Source organism: Hyperolius riggenbachi, chromosome 11, assembly GCF_040937935.1.
Source record: "Hyperolius riggenbachi isolate aHypRig1 chromosome 11, aHypRig1.pri, whole genome shotgun sequence".
Taxonomy (NCBI): Eukaryota; Metazoa; Chordata; class Amphibia; order Anura; family Hyperoliidae; genus Hyperolius; species Hyperolius riggenbachi.
Genome location: NC_090656.1, coordinates 175,502,321 through 175,518,238, shown reverse-complemented (window position 1 = coordinate 175,518,238; position 15,918 = coordinate 175,502,321).

Here is a 15,918-nt window from a genome sequence, read left to right as displayed (position 1 = left end):
CGGGGGAGCGCTTCCGCATTGGGGCAGGGCTAACCGCCGCAGCCCTGCCCCACGCGCGTCTGTCAGCGCGTATCTCCGCCTCTCCCCTGCCCCTCTCAGTCTTCCTTCACTGAGAGGGGCGGGGGAGAGGCGGCGATGCGCGTCTGATAGACGCGCTGGGAGGCAGGGCTGCAGCCGTTAGCCCTTGCCTCCAGGAAGCAAAAATCTACGACCAACTTGCGACCAAGGTTTGCGGGGTGGGGGGTGGGTTGGGGGTTCAGGGACCCTTGTGCAGCCGCGGGATAGCGGCGTTTTAGCAGGGGCACACATGCCCCTGCTATATATGAGAGCTGAAGCGAGATTTAGTCTCGCTTCAGTGTCTCTTTAAGAAGGTGACAATGCCATGGGAAACACTATACAAGGATTTTGAGGTCTTGGTGAATAAGAAGGGCTGGGCGAATGAAGACATTATGGTGGAATGTTAAAGGAGCCTTTTAGAACACAAGAAGTTTTGACCACCTCTTTACTCCGTGCTGTAGCCGAAACATAGCTGCGCAATGATTTTTATTTTTGTCTGAATTGTCCAAAAGTAATGCTCATACAGTGCAGTGTAATCAACATGACCGTTGTGGGTATTTTTAAGTCTGTTGACTTTTTCGGACTCTAGTGGAGGATTCCATAGTCCTTTTCTCAATTTTACTAACTGTCAGAAAATAGATAATGGTAATACATCGCTGGAGTTACAGTGCGGAAGTACGGCACAAGTACGGGTGACCTGGAGTGGTATAGCGGCAGGCGGCCGCTGTGTCCCACTATATTGCCAGCTCCAGGATGAGAAGAGGAGTGCGTCGGCATCCACAGGACTGGAGCGAGGGGGAAAGGAGGGCAGGATCAGGTGCAGTATCGAAGTGTTAGTGTAGTGTAAGGGCAGTGTAGTGTTAGTACAGTGTAGTGTTAGTGCAGTACAGTGTTGAGTTAGTGTATTGTAGCTTAGTCGATAGGACAGCAGGGATTATTATAGTTTAGCTAGTCAGTGTAACTTAGATAGAGTAGCTTAGAGACAGTTTTGGAGGGCAAAAGGTCCATAAGACGCCCCTGAACTATAGAAGCACTTGGGTTTAGTATTTTTCATTTTCTCCCGATTTTCACGCTGTAAGCCTAGGTGCGTCTTATAGTCCAGAGCATCTTATATTCTGAAAAATACAGTTTATTTATCTAAAAGTGCATACATAATTTTGGTGAGTAATATTTCAATCTACTTAAAGAGACTCTGAAGCGAGGATAAATCTCGCTTCAGAGCTCATAGTTAGCAGGGGCATGTGTGCCCCTGCTAAACCGCCGCTATAGCGCCGCTAAACGGGGGTCCCTTCACCCCCAAACCCCCCACTGCAACACTTGGTCGCAGACTTGGTCGCTCCTGGAGGCAGGGCTAACGGCTGCAGCCCTGCCTCCAGTCGCGTCTATCAGCGGCACATCGCCGCCTCTCCCCCGCCCCTCTCAGTGAAGGAAGACTGAGAGGGGCGGGGGAGAGGCGGAGATATGCGCTGACAAACGCGCGTGGGGCAGGGCTGCGGCAGTTAGTCCTGCCCCAACCAGGAATTTGGGGGTGAAGGGACCCCCGTTTAGCGGCGCGATAGCGGCGTTTTAGCAGGGGCACGCATGCCCCTGCTATCTATGAGGTCTGAAGCAAGATTTATTCTCGCTTCAGACTCTCTTTAATATGCATGTCACATGTATTTTAATATAAAAATCATACCTAGTAGGGATTAAAAACTAAACACGATACCTTACATATAACAATGTGGATGTAGCGTTCTACTGATACATTATTTAAAACTATTTAAACTATTTACAGTATATTCGAATATTTATATATATTTTGCCTATATATATATATATATATATATATATATATATATATATATATATATACATATATATATATATATATATATATATACAGTGGCTTGCAAAAGTATTCGGCCCCCTTGAAGTTTTCCACATTTTGTCACATTACTGCCACAAACATGAATCAAGTTTATTGGAATTTCAAATGAAAGACCAATACAAAGTGGCATACACGTGAGAAGTGGAATGAAAATCATACATGATTCCAAACGTTTTTTTATAAATAAATAACTGCAAAGTGGGGTGTGCATAATTATTCAGCCCCCTTTGGTCTGAGTGCAGTCAGTTGCCCATAGACATTGCCTGATGAGTGCTAATAACTAAAGGTTGTCTAAGAGAATATTGGGAGCAACAACACCATGAAGTCCAAAGAACACACCAGACAGGTCAGGGATAAAGTTATTGAGAAATTTAAAGCAGGCTTAGGCTGCAAAAAGATTTCCAAAGCCTTGAACATCCTAAGGAGCACTGTTCAAGCGATCATTCAGAAATGGAAGGAGTATGGCACAACTGCAAACCTACCAAGACAAGGCCGTCCACCTAAACTCACAGGCCAAACAAGGAGAGCTCTGATCGGACATGCAATCAAAAGGCCCATGGTGACTCTGGACGAGCTGCAGAGATCTTCAGCTCAGATGGGGGAATCTGTCCATAGGACAACTATTAGGGCCGGTTCACACTTGCGGTTCCCTGCCAAACGGACCGGATGACCTGACCGGATCCGGACCGGATCCGGATCGGAACCGTATGGTTCTGATCCGGATCCGGTCAGGTTGCATCAGGTGTTCATCAGGATGCGATCCGGATCCGTTTGGCAAAAGATAGTAGAAACCGAATAAAAATGTTGGGGTCTGGGAGGTCAGCAGAAGGTGGACCTGTGGAATCAGGCCCTCCGCTGTTTAGCACTCACCTCCACCTCCGACGTACTGCCAACATCTCCAGCACGTTTAAAGTCACTGCTGCTCCACTCCAAAATGCTTGCCCATGTGTCCCCATCCAAAATCGCCGCTACAATACGCATAGGAAGTGGGGTAGAACATCCGGATTTTTAGCCAGTGTGTTGTGCGCTCTCCGGTTCTCATTGGTTTGTATTGGCCGGATGGTGCAGTCCGGCTCCGCTCCGGATACGGCTGCCGGAGGAGCCGGACCAAAAAATAGCGCATGTTGGGTCTTATGCCGGAGTCCGGATCCGGTCCGGATCCGGTCCGGACGAAACGGACGCATGTGAACGGACGCATAGGCTTTCATTGCTATGCCGTGCGTCCGTTCCGTCCGTTCTGCATGCGGTCCGGCTCCGGCACGGCGATTCCGGACGGCGACCGCTAATGTGAACCGGGCCTTAGTCGTGCACTGCACAAAGTTGGCCTTTATGGAAGAGTGGCAAGAAAAAAGCCATTGTTAACAGAAAAGCATAAGAAGTCCTGTTTGCAGTTTGCCACAAGCCATGTGGGGGACACAGCAAACATGTGGAAGAAGGCTCTCTGGTCAGATGAGACCAAAATTGAACTTTTTGGCCAAAATGCAAAATGCTATGTGTGGCAGAAAACTAACACTGCACATCACTCTGAACACACCATCCCCACTGTCAAATATGGTGGTGGCAACATCATGCTCTGGGGTGCTTCTCTTCAGCAGGGACAGGGAAGCTGGTAAGAGTTGATGGGAAGATGGATGGAGCCAAATACAGGGCAAACTTGGAAGAAAACCTCTTGGAGTCTGCAAAAGACTTGAGACTGGGGTCGAGGTTAAGCTTCCAGCAGGACAACAACCCTAAACATAAAGCCAGGGCAACAATGGAATGGTTTAAAACAAAACATATCTATGTGTTAGAATGGCCCAGTCAATGTCCAGATCTAAATCCAATCGAGAATCTGTGGGAAGATCTGAAAACTGCTGTGCACAAACGCTGTCCATCTAATCTAATCTGACTGAGCTGGAGCTTCTTGCAAAGAAGAATAGGCAAGTATTTCAGTCTCTAGATGTGCAAAGCTGGTAGAGACATACCCTAAAAGACTGGCAGCTGTAATTGCAGCAAAAGGTGGTTCTACAAAGTATTGACTCGGGGTAGGGGGGGGGGGGGGGGTAATTATGCACACCCCACTTTGCAGTTATTTATTTGTAAAAAAATGTATGGAATCGTGTATGATTTTCGTTCCACTTCTTACTTGTACACCGCTTTGTATTGGTCTTTCATGTGGAATTCCAAAAAAATTGATTCATGTTTGTGGCAGTAATGTGACAAAATGTGGAAAACTTCAAGGGGGCAAGACACTGTATATATATATATATATATATATCTTCTACTTATTGAATGCATTGATAGTTTTAAATAAATACTATTGTAAGAGATGTACTATGTTTTATAGTATGTAACTTTTATAACTTTTGCATGAAGTCTACTGAGCATCTTGTTACAGTTCCTTCTTTTGTAGACATGTGCAACTTTACCTGAGGACGTCTGTAATTACATACAGTACAGACCAAAAGTTTGGACACACCTTCTCATTCAAAGAGTTTTCTTTATTTACATGACTATGAACATTGTAGATTCACACTGAAGGCATCCAAAATATGAATTAACATATGGAAGTATAGTACATAACCAAAAAGTGTGAAACAACTGAAAATATGTCATATTCTAGGCTCTTCAAAGTAGCCACCTTTTGCTTTGATTACTGCTTTGCACACTCTTGGCATTCTCTTGATGAGCTTGAAATGGTTTTCACTTAACAGGTGTGCCTTGTCAGGTTTAATAAGTGGGATTTCTTGCCTTATAAATGGGGTTGGGACCATCAGTTGCGTTGTTGAGAAGTTGATACTCCTACTGAATAGACTGTTAGAATTTGCATTATGGCAAGAAAAAAGCATCTAAGTAAAGAAAAACGAGTGGCCATCATTACTGTAAGAAATGAAGGTCAGTCAGTCCGAAAAATTGGGAAAACTTTGAAAGTGTTACTAAGTGCAGTTTCAAAAACCATCAAACGCTACAAAGAACCTGGCTCACATGCGGACCGCCCCAGGAAAGGAAGACCAAGAGTCACCTCTGCTGCAGAGGATAAGTTAATCCGAGTCACCAGCCTCAGAAATCGCAGGTTAACAGCAGCTCAGATTAGAGACCAGGTCAATGCCACACAGAGTTCTAGCAGCAGACACATCTCTAGAACAATTGTTAAGAGGAGACTGTGTGAATCAGGCCTTCGTGGTAGAATATCTGCTAGGAAACCACTGCTAAGGACAGGCACCAAGCAGAAGAGACTTGTTTGGGCTAAAGAACACAAGGAATGGACTTTAGACCAGTGGAAATCTGTGCTTTGTTCTGATGTGTCCAAGTTTGAGATTTTTGGTTCCAACCACCGTGTCTTTGTGCGACGCAGAAAAGGTGAAGGGATGGTCTCTACATGCTTGGTTCCCACCGTGAAACATGGAGCAGGAGGTGTGATGGTGTGGGGGTGCTTTGCTGGTGACACTGTTGGGGATTTATTCAAAATTGAAGGCATACTGAACCAGCATGGCTACCACAGCATCTTGCAGCGGCATGCTATTCCATCTGGTTTGCGTTTAGTTGGACCATCATTTATTTTTCAACAGGACAATGACCCCAAACACACCTCCAGGCTGTGTAAGGGCTATTTGACCAGGAAGGAGAGTGATGGGGTGCTCTGCCAGATGACCTGGCCTCCACAGTCACCAGACCTGAACCCAATAGAGATGGTTTGGGGTGAGCTGGACTGTAGAGTGAAGGCAAAAGGGCCAACAAGTGCTAAGCATCTCTGGGAACTCCTTCAAGACTGTTGGAAGACCATTTCAGGTGACTACCTCTTGAAGCTCATCAAGAGAATGCCAAGAGTGTGCAAAGCAATAATCAAAGCAAAAGGGGGCTACTTTGAAGAACCTAGAATATGACATATTTTCAGTTGTTTCACACTTTTTGGTTATGTATTATACTTCCACATGTGTTAATTCATAGTTTGGATGCCTTCAGTGTGAATCTACAATGTTCGTAGTCCTGAAAATAAAGAAAACTCTTTGAATGAGAAGGTGTGTCCAAACTTTTGGTCTGTACGGTATATATCGTTAATATAGCTATTTTGCCTTTCCGTACATGCAGAGGTGTATCCATAGTGTGGCAAGGAAGGCATGGCACTAGTCCTGAAGACAATCTGCATGTTTAGCCTCCAGTGCAAGCATAGACAGAGGATCCAAGGGGTATCAAGGACAAGCTGGTAGCACTTGCTATATATTGGATGACATTGTGGCAACACTTGGTATATGTTGGAAACATGATGGCAACACCGGTTATAACTGGGGAATATGGTGACAACTCTCATTATATATAGAAGTCAGATATGGTAACACTTTTTATAAGAGAATTTATGTCAGGAACTATTGCTATAAAGAATGATGGCTGTAGTTGTTATTTTGTGGGCCTGTTGGCAGCACGTATTCAGCAACACATTTATGGAGCACTTATAGAAGACATGCTGGCAGCACTTGTTTTATATTGAGGGACAAAGAGCCAAAAACTTGCTATATATTGTGGAGCATGGTGGCAGCACTTTTATTTAGAAATACATTTATTGGAAAAACATGATGGCAGCATGGCTGATTAACCTATTTTGGTTCCTGGACGTAGAAACTACGTCCAGGAACCATGTGCGCTACCGCGCGCCCCCGCGGCCGATCGTGCGCGTGCACGCGCACTCCCGGCCGCGGATTCGGTAGCCAGGGAATCAATGTATCGGGCTATGGTGCCCGATCACTGATTCCTCTTCCCCGCTGAAAAAGCGACAGCTTCTCTCGGAAGCTGCGCCTTTTCTGGCCGTTCCCTCCCCGATGCGTCACTCTAAGCGTGTGTTACGCTTAGAGTGACGTCATGTAAACAAACTCATGGTAAAGTTACTACAAAGTAATACTACAACTGAAAATAAAAATAAATTAAAATGAACACACATTTACATTATAAATCTATTGTTTACCCCCCACCCTCCCAAAACTACCCAAATAAAATGTTTACTATATAAAAAAAAACAAAAACATGTAAATAAAAAAAAAAAAAAACATGTAAATATTTACCTAAGGGTCTAAACTTTTTAAATATCAATGTAAAGATGAAATATTTCTATATTTTTTTTTATTTTAAACTTGTTAATAGTGATAGATGCAAAATGGAAAAAATGCACCTTTATTTCCAAATAAAGTATTTTCGCCATACATTGTGATAGGGACATAATTTTAACGGTGTAATAACCGGGACATATGGGCAAATACAATACGTGAGTTTTAATTATGGAGGCATGTATTATTTTAAAACTATAATGGCTGAAAACTGAGAAATAATGAATTTTTCCATTTTTTTCTTATTCTTCCTGTTAAAATGCGTTTACAGTAAAGTGGCTCTTAGCAAAATGTACCCCCCAAAGAAAGCCTAATTGGTGGCGGAAAAAACAAGATATAGATTAGTTCATTGTGATAAGTAGTGATAAAGTTATAGGCTAATGAATGGGAGGTGAACATTTCTCACGTGAAAACCACGGAACCTGAATGGGTTAATGGAAACCCAGGGGCACAGCTAAGGTTTTGGTGGCCCCAAGCAGCCCATAACTTGATGCCCCCCTCCTCCCAAAGAGAGCGGCACGTAAAGCATGATGCAGCAAAAATGGACGTGGCCCCACCACCGTAGAAGGCAACGCACGCCGAGAGTGAAAAGTGTGCATGGCCATGACATGATGTGAGCAGAGCCAAACACTAACAAAATACAGGTAGTCCTCGGTTAACAACTGAGATAGGGACTGTAGGTCAGTTTTTAACCTGAATCTGTTCTCTTTTATACCCCTCTCTTCTCCCTGTGCCTCTTTTGTCCCTCTCTGTGTCTTCTCAGTTTGTGCCTATTTTGTCCCCCCGTGCCGCTTTTGTCCCCCTATGTTCCCTTTTTGTCCCCATTTATGTCCCTCCTGTGTTACCTCTTATCCCCACCCCCCTCTGTGTCAGCTCTTTTCCCCCTGTCCTAGCCAGGTATAGGTGCCCCCCGTATAGGTATCCAGGCATAGGTGCGCCCAGTATAAGTATCCCAGGCATAGGTAACCCAGTATAGGTAGCCAGGCATATGTGCCCCCAGTATAGGTTAGCCAGGTACAATTGCCCCCAGTATAGGTAGCACGCTATAGGTGCCCCAGTATAGGTAGCCAGGTACAGGTGGTGCCCCAGTATAGATTAGCCAGGTACAGGTGGCAGAGTATAGGTACAGGAACTGGAACAGGGTTATGTAAGTACCCCAGGGCCGCACAGGACAGGGCAACACAGCGAGGTTCCCCTCAAAGCAGGGGTGTGCCTTGCTTGTATGCTGGCGGTGCCCGAGGGAACCCGAGGTGAAGAGGTATATGGAGGCTGACATATTTGTTTCCTTTTAAACAATAACAGTTGCCTGGCAGTCCTGTTGATTCTGGGCCATATGTAATTCACTTTTTCACCTGAGTTTTCTCCTATGAGTTAATTTTTCATCATCTGTTTCAAATAACTTTTCAGCACTTTTCAACTAAAAATGTACCAAAAAGTAAATGAAAAAAATATTTTCAAAATTATTTTGAGTATTTTCTTGCTTTCTGGTGGCTTTAAAGACATTTTATTGACAAGTTGGATAATATCACCTAGAAGAAAACTCAGGAGAAAAGGTTAATTGCATATGGGCCTCTGTGTCTTTAATACTTTTAGCCCTAGACCCTGAACAAGCATGCAGCAGATCAGGTACGCTGACTCAGGTTTTACTGTATTAGCCATACTCTTCTTCCTGGGTTTTGACTCAGACACTACGTATGCTAGAAAATCAACAAGACTGCCAGGCAACTTGCATTGTTTACAAGGAAATAAATATGGCAGCCTCCATATTCCTCTCACCTCGGGTTCCCTTTAATTATGGAAGAATGTGTTATGGGGACATGTATGGCAGCACTTATGGTTATGGAAAAGATTGGGTAATTGTAATTTTGTGGGCATGTCAGTGACATATATTTAGCAACAAGTTTATGGGACGTGTAATGGGCTACACTGAGGATGCACATTTACTGCAGGCAGGTGGCTGCATATTAATGGGGGTAAATGTAACGGGTTGTGTATGATTATGTAGAGCATAAATAATATGTAAAAAGATGAACATTGGATCATCATGTAACTGCTCATCAGGGCCGGGCCGAGGCATAGGCTGGAGAGGCTCCAGCCTCAGGGCGCAGTGTAGGAGGGGGCGCACAATTCATTGAGCTGTCATTCCTAATTGTGTATGAAGCAGCAAGAAATAAGAAAAGGGGATACATAACAGTGACTGCAAGCCAGATAACTAGATATTAAGGTGTTGGGGAGGTTGTGGGCCCTGTGGCGCCTCTTAATCTAATAGCAATCAGTGTGTGACAGCTGGGGTGGGAGGGATGGAGGGGCGCATTTTGGTGTCTCAGCCTTGGGTGCTGGAGGACCTTGTCCCTGCTCTGCTGCTCATAAAATATAAAAAAAGTTTAGCCACTCCATATAACCACTTCTACTTTTTGACCACATCTGCAAGCCGCCACAGTGTCATTGATATCCGCGTACCTTCTATACTCGCCTAAAAGCCTAATTTTACAGCACAAAAAACGTGCTGAAAAGTTAATCCCTTGCCTTATATGCGAGTCAGTGGAGCAGAACTGATTGACCAGGTTTTGTTACTGGCAGAGGAGTGCAAGGATCAGGCACTAGCGATTCTGCTCTTTCCAGCTGGCTTCCTGCGGTGTCCATGCTTAAAGAGAACCTGTACTGAGTAAAAATATTTAAAATAAACACATGAGGTAACTTCAAATGAACATTACATAGTTACCTTGCCATCAGTTCCTCTCAGAAGCTCACCATTTTCTTCTGACAATGATTCCTTCCAGTTCTGACAATATTTTGTCAGATCTGAAATATATCAGTTGCTGTCAGTAAAATATCAGTTGCTGTCAGTTATAGCTGAGAGGAAAACTGATGTACCAGGTAATGTCCATGTTTCCCTATGGCTCAAGTGGGCGATGTTACAGTTTAACTGTGTGCTGACCAGTAAGCTGTTATGGGTAATGGCCATTTTCAAAATGGAGGACGGAAAATTCCCTTGATCACAGTGAACAAACAGGACGCGGGACAGGAGAAAGACACTGAGGAGTAGACTACGTGGAAGGTAGTTATGACTTGTGTATGCTTATTTTGACTTTTAATTTTCAGTTCAGGTTTTCTTTAAGACTACCTGTATCCCCTGGCTTGTGGAGCATAGCATGCCAGCAACATATCAGTTGTGCAATGATCAGGGATTCTTCCTGTATAACAATCAATATCTACGACGCCATCTAGTGGCATCTTGATACACAGCTGTATCTTCCTTGGGGCACATCTGGCTATGGGGAGGAAGAGTGACTTGTACTGGGGGCACATCTGGCTACTGTGGAGGGGGCTATACTGGGGAGGGGGCTTATACAAGTCAATCACTTTTTCCTGGTTTTGGAGGGGAAAGTGGGTACCTCGGCTTATATGTGGGTCAGCTTATATGCAAGTATATACGGTATTTATTGTATTATGTGCTGCTTGTTGGTAATATTGATATGTAATTAACATCTAGGGATGGTCAGAATTGCTGAATTCTGAATTGGGCGAAATTCCTAAATTTTGCATGGAATTCCATAGTAAAATTGCGAAATTGTTAGCTGTTGCAAATACATTTTCCCAGTCACTATAAGATTAATTATGGTTAGTGAAAATCTGGGAAAATACGTTTATGATTGCTTACAACTTTGGTAAAAAAAAAAATGTTGCATTTGCGCAAAGAATTATGACATTTTTGCAAACAATTTTTGCATTTTGACATGGAATTTTATCATTTATACTCCTTGAAAATGCTCAGTAGACATGTTTGCATTACATGAAATTTTGCATAACATTTGGATGCATCAGAATTCTGTAAATGTCATATTCTGACTTTGAACATGAAACTGCAAAAAAATCACATTAATATCTCCCTATCATTGGTATTATCTGTTTGTCATTGGTAAAATAATACTGTTTTACTGTTATTAAATGTTTAGCTACCTTGATTTGTAGTTTTACATTTATATCATAGCAAATGTCTGTAAGGCCTGGGACCCACTAAGAATCTGTGTACAGCGGTTCTTAGGGCGATTGCACTCACAATTTCTAATGATTAGAATCGCTGTACAGTAAACTTCCAATTAGCGATTCAGGGTTTTCTTTTTTAAATAAACTTCTAATCAGAGAAGCACCTTTAAACTCTTCCTTTGGGGGCGGGGCTAAGGACGGAAGCTGGACATACGGACAACTGTTGAATAAAATAAAGTTTATATATAATTCTAATCGCTCGGCTCCCCAAATCGTTGTAAAAAATGCTTTTCACAGCGATTTAGCAGTGCTTTTATACTTAGCATTGAGCAAAAATGTGCTCAAAATGCTGCATGTCCTGCGAAGGTGATTACCCCTAATCGCAATCACACTTGTGGGCACAGTATCATTCAAATACATTGGCCGGTGTTTGTCGGCAATTCCAAAACGCCCTAGTGGGTCCCAACCCTTAAAGGACAACTGTAATGAGAGGCTGCCTTAGTTATTTCCTTTTAAGCAATACCAGTTGCCTGGCTATCCTATTGATCCTCTGCCTCTAATACTTTCAGCCATAGACCCTGAACAAGCATATGCAGATGAGGTGTTTCTGACATTATTGTCAGATCTGACAAGATTAGCTGCATGCTTGTTTCTGGTGTGATTCAGACACTACTGCAGCCAAATAGATCAGCAGGGCAGCCAGACAACTGGTATTGTTTAAAAGGAAATAAATATGGCAGCCTCCATATACTTCTCACTACAGTTGTCCTTTAAAGAGAGTTGTTGGATGTTTGGATGGGGAGCAATTTCAGTGTTTGCAATAGGCGCCATTTTCCATAGATATGCCACTGCAACTATTAGCAGCGATTAGTTGCTTTAATTTAATTAATCCCATTTGTTGGGATTCCTATTCCCAATGTCAGGGCTGTCCAACTCCAGTGCTGAAGGGCCAAGGTCCTCATACATTTTTGGCACAGCTCACATTAATTGATGGGATTGGAATCAGGGTCATCAAGTAGAAGACTTTTCTCCATATCCCGGTCCATCCCAAATACTGGCAGAGATATGTCCCTTGAGGACTGGAGTTGGACAGCCATGACCCATGTGAGTGTCCCAGCTATACGTTGCTCTCTAGAGACCAGAATTTGTTAATGATTCAGCGCTCACAGCCAATCGGGAGTTACAATTCATCAATTTGCATAAAGCGAAAAAAAATTGCAAGCTGCACACAAATAATCAAATTCTCACTATCCCCGTGTGATTAGGGTGTGGAAATATCTATTAGTGTCACACAATAACATAAGAATTGCACGAATATTTTAATCAACATAATATACTGTACAATGCACACAATAAAAATCAAAGTATAAATATCTGCTTAATTCTTATAAAACCGTAAATACAATGGAATCTCCACTAATATCAACAGACAGGCCTGGATTTATCTTACAGGAGCCTATAGGCACAGATGCCCTGGCACTCTAGAATTTGCCCTCCATGAACCTACAAATACCCGCCAAACAGCACTGCAAGTGTGCTGGCTATCCCAGCTGTCACTTATCCCTTACTTCCCTTGCCCGTCATAGGTAGCTACAGGTGCCCTTTAGTATTAGGTAACCAGAATTACCCTCAGTATTAAGTAGCTAGAGGTGCCCCCAAGTATTAGGTAGCAAGAGGTACCCTCAGTAGTAAATAGTTAGAGGTGCCCTTGACTGAAGAGAGATCTGGTCAGTGGAATGCAGAGAGCAGGGTGAGTAACCTCTCATTAGGACTTTGCATAGGGAAGGAGGAAGGGAGGTGCTCGGGGAGGGGAGTGAGACGCCTTTTCACTATCAGGCGCCTGTAGGCACGTGCCTACAGTGCCTTATGGTAAATCCGGCACCGTCAACAGAAATAGGTGGAGCAGGATCTGTCCTCCTTACAATTCACAAAAAGTTCACATTAAAATGCAAAAAGAATATCGCTCTTGCTGTGAAAGTTCATTGATAAGCAAGATAAATCTTTGCTGGTGTCAGTGCTGCTGCCAATAAACCTCCACCCTGCACTACAGGAACTGCCACACAAAACATGGATTGGTGGGTCAGTGACAACAATGAACTAGATAGACCAACTGTACCGGGCCCAACATGGTTTGTAGTTTATGTGACTCTTTAGTGGCTGCCCTTAAAGAGTTGAATAAATGACTAAATGCATCGGGCTGAACTTAACTGGTGACAACATCACATATAGATGCAGTAGGTGGGCCAGGTGCGGCAATTGTGACTAACCAAACTTGCTGTTACAATGGAGTGTTGACTATATATGTTCATTATTAAGCAGGGATGTAGCAATAGCTATGGCAGCCAGCAGCTAATTTGGGGCCCAGGACCATGGTGGGAAATTACATTATTGGTAATAAAACTCTGTTAGAGATATGTCAGTTGTTTCAATACAGTATTCTGGGGACATTTTGTCCCACAGACCATTTTTCAGGCTCTGAGTCTGTGCATCTAGTGGCTACCTACACTGCTGTGTGCTATATGTGATTTCTTATCACCAAGTGCACTCATATTCATAGGGGGAGAGTCAAGTGTTTTTAAAAAAATGTTAAGATAAATAAGTGAGTTTTTATTTGCATGTATTTGTATAATACGAATGTCCTCTCCTTAAAGGGTTAATGCCTAGGCAGTACCTGGGGTGTATGTGCCCGCCCTCCAAGATAGGTATATAGGTGGGGCGTGGACAGGAAGGGGTGAGCCTTGGTGTCCTGAGGAGGTAATTGTAGAAGTCTTGAAAAACATGTGTAATGAGTATATATATATATATATATATATATATATCTGTATATGTATACCTTTATTGTTGTTCTTAAAAAAACTATATATCTTTATATACTCATTACAATATTATGATGCTTTTCAAGACTTCTACAATTACCTCTTCCCAATAGACAGCCCAAATTGTTTCTATTACATCAGGCACTAGCTCTGTACAATATACAAATCTGCCTCCTTTGATCTGTACAGCAGATACTACTCAAGTTTGCTAACGATACAGGGGGAGGGGGGCAGATAGCCAAGATAAGGTGGCTGATTTATTGCCTGAGGGAGTGCAGGGGTCCTTCATGGCTTCAGTATACGCTGTGAGGAAGGCAAATTTACAACTGTTTATAGCGGGCGGCTCGGCTCGTGAGTGCGGAGAAACCAATAACAACCAGATAACAGGGAAGTGAGATCTGAAAAAAATAAACAGTCATATCAGATGTTCCCCTGTAACTAATGTACTGGTCTGTTTAGTCCGACGCATAGAATGCAAATGACTGGCTACTGAAAGCTATAGTGATTGAGCAAGCAGCTCTGTTTATTTTTCTAAAACTAAAGCTTTTTTCTTTTCTTTTCTTTTGGATGCTGGCTTAATTTTATGCTACATTAATTTTAACAGTAATTCGGCATAGCGCCCCTTTAAATAAACTACTTCTGCATTGGAGTTCCGGAATCCGTCTTCTTTTTTATGCATTGCGTTTTTAAAATTAAGAATTAATTCATAATTTTGCCATGAAGCTCCCAGATCTGTCATCAAAGGTGGGATCAGTTAGAGCATGTGTTGACATCTACCAAGGCAGGGTGTCTGCAGTGTGAAAGTGCCAGGATACCGGAAACCAATCTGGAATGCAGGAAAACCCAAAGAAGGCCTAGAAATCTAAAGAGGAACCATAATGGCCTATAACAGAAAAATAATACATTTTTCAGGATACCATTTGTATTGATAGTCTTGGTTTCAGCATCAAAAACACTTCTTATAGCTATATAAGAAGTTAGCTATATATGGGCAGCACGGTGGCATAGTGGTTAGCAACACTGGGTCCCCATTTAAAATCCCAAGGAGGTTACTTGCTCTTCCCATGTCTGTTTCATACATATATATATTCCACCGTAGTTTACCATTTCAGCAGTTATTTCCCCTTAAAAACCAGAGCAATTTTCACATTTTATGCCATTCATTATCCAATAACTTTATTGCTACTTATTACACCAAAATGATGTATATATTTGTTATTTTTTGCCACAAATTAGGCTTTATGTGGGTGGTACTTTTTGCTAAGAATTATTTTATTTTATATGCATTTTAAAGGGAATAATAAAATGAAAAAAAAAATGATTTCTCAGTTTTCAGCCATTACAGATTCAAAACATAATGTTCTACAATAGATAAAACCCAAACATTTGCCCATTTGTCCCGATTATAACAACATTTAAATTATCTTCCTAGTACAATGTATGGCGATAATATTTAAATTTGGAAATAAAGGTGTATTTTTCGTTTGTTTCTTTATACTATATTGATAATTATAAGCACTAATTTGCAAAAACAGTAGTGTCATAAGGGTATACCCTTAAAGGATACCCCAACTGAAATGTGACATAATGAGATAGACATGTGTATGTACAGTGCCTAGCACACAGATAATTATGCTGTGTTTCTTTTTTTATTTTTCTGCCTGAAAGAGTTAAATATAAGGTATGCAAGTGGCTGACTCAGTCCTGACTCAGACAGGAAGTGACTACAGTGTGACCCTCACTGATAAGAAATTCCAACTATAAAACACTTTCCTAGCAGAAAATGGCTTCTGAGAGCAAGAAAGAGGTAAAAAAAGGGGAATTTCTTATCAGTGAGGGTCACACGGTGGTCACTTCCTGTCTGAGTCAGGACTGAGTCAGCCACTTACATACCTGATATTTAACTCTTTCAGGCAGAGAAAGAAAAAAAGGAACACAGCATAGTTATCTGTGTGCTAGGCACTGTACATACCCATGTTTATCTCATTATGTCACATTTCAGTTGTGGTATCCTTTAAGACCTACATATTAAAAAGCGCTGAGTTCCTACGTTAACTATTTATGTTTTCGTTTTTTTTAATGCTGTCACTTTTTTTTAATAAGGTAACTATAT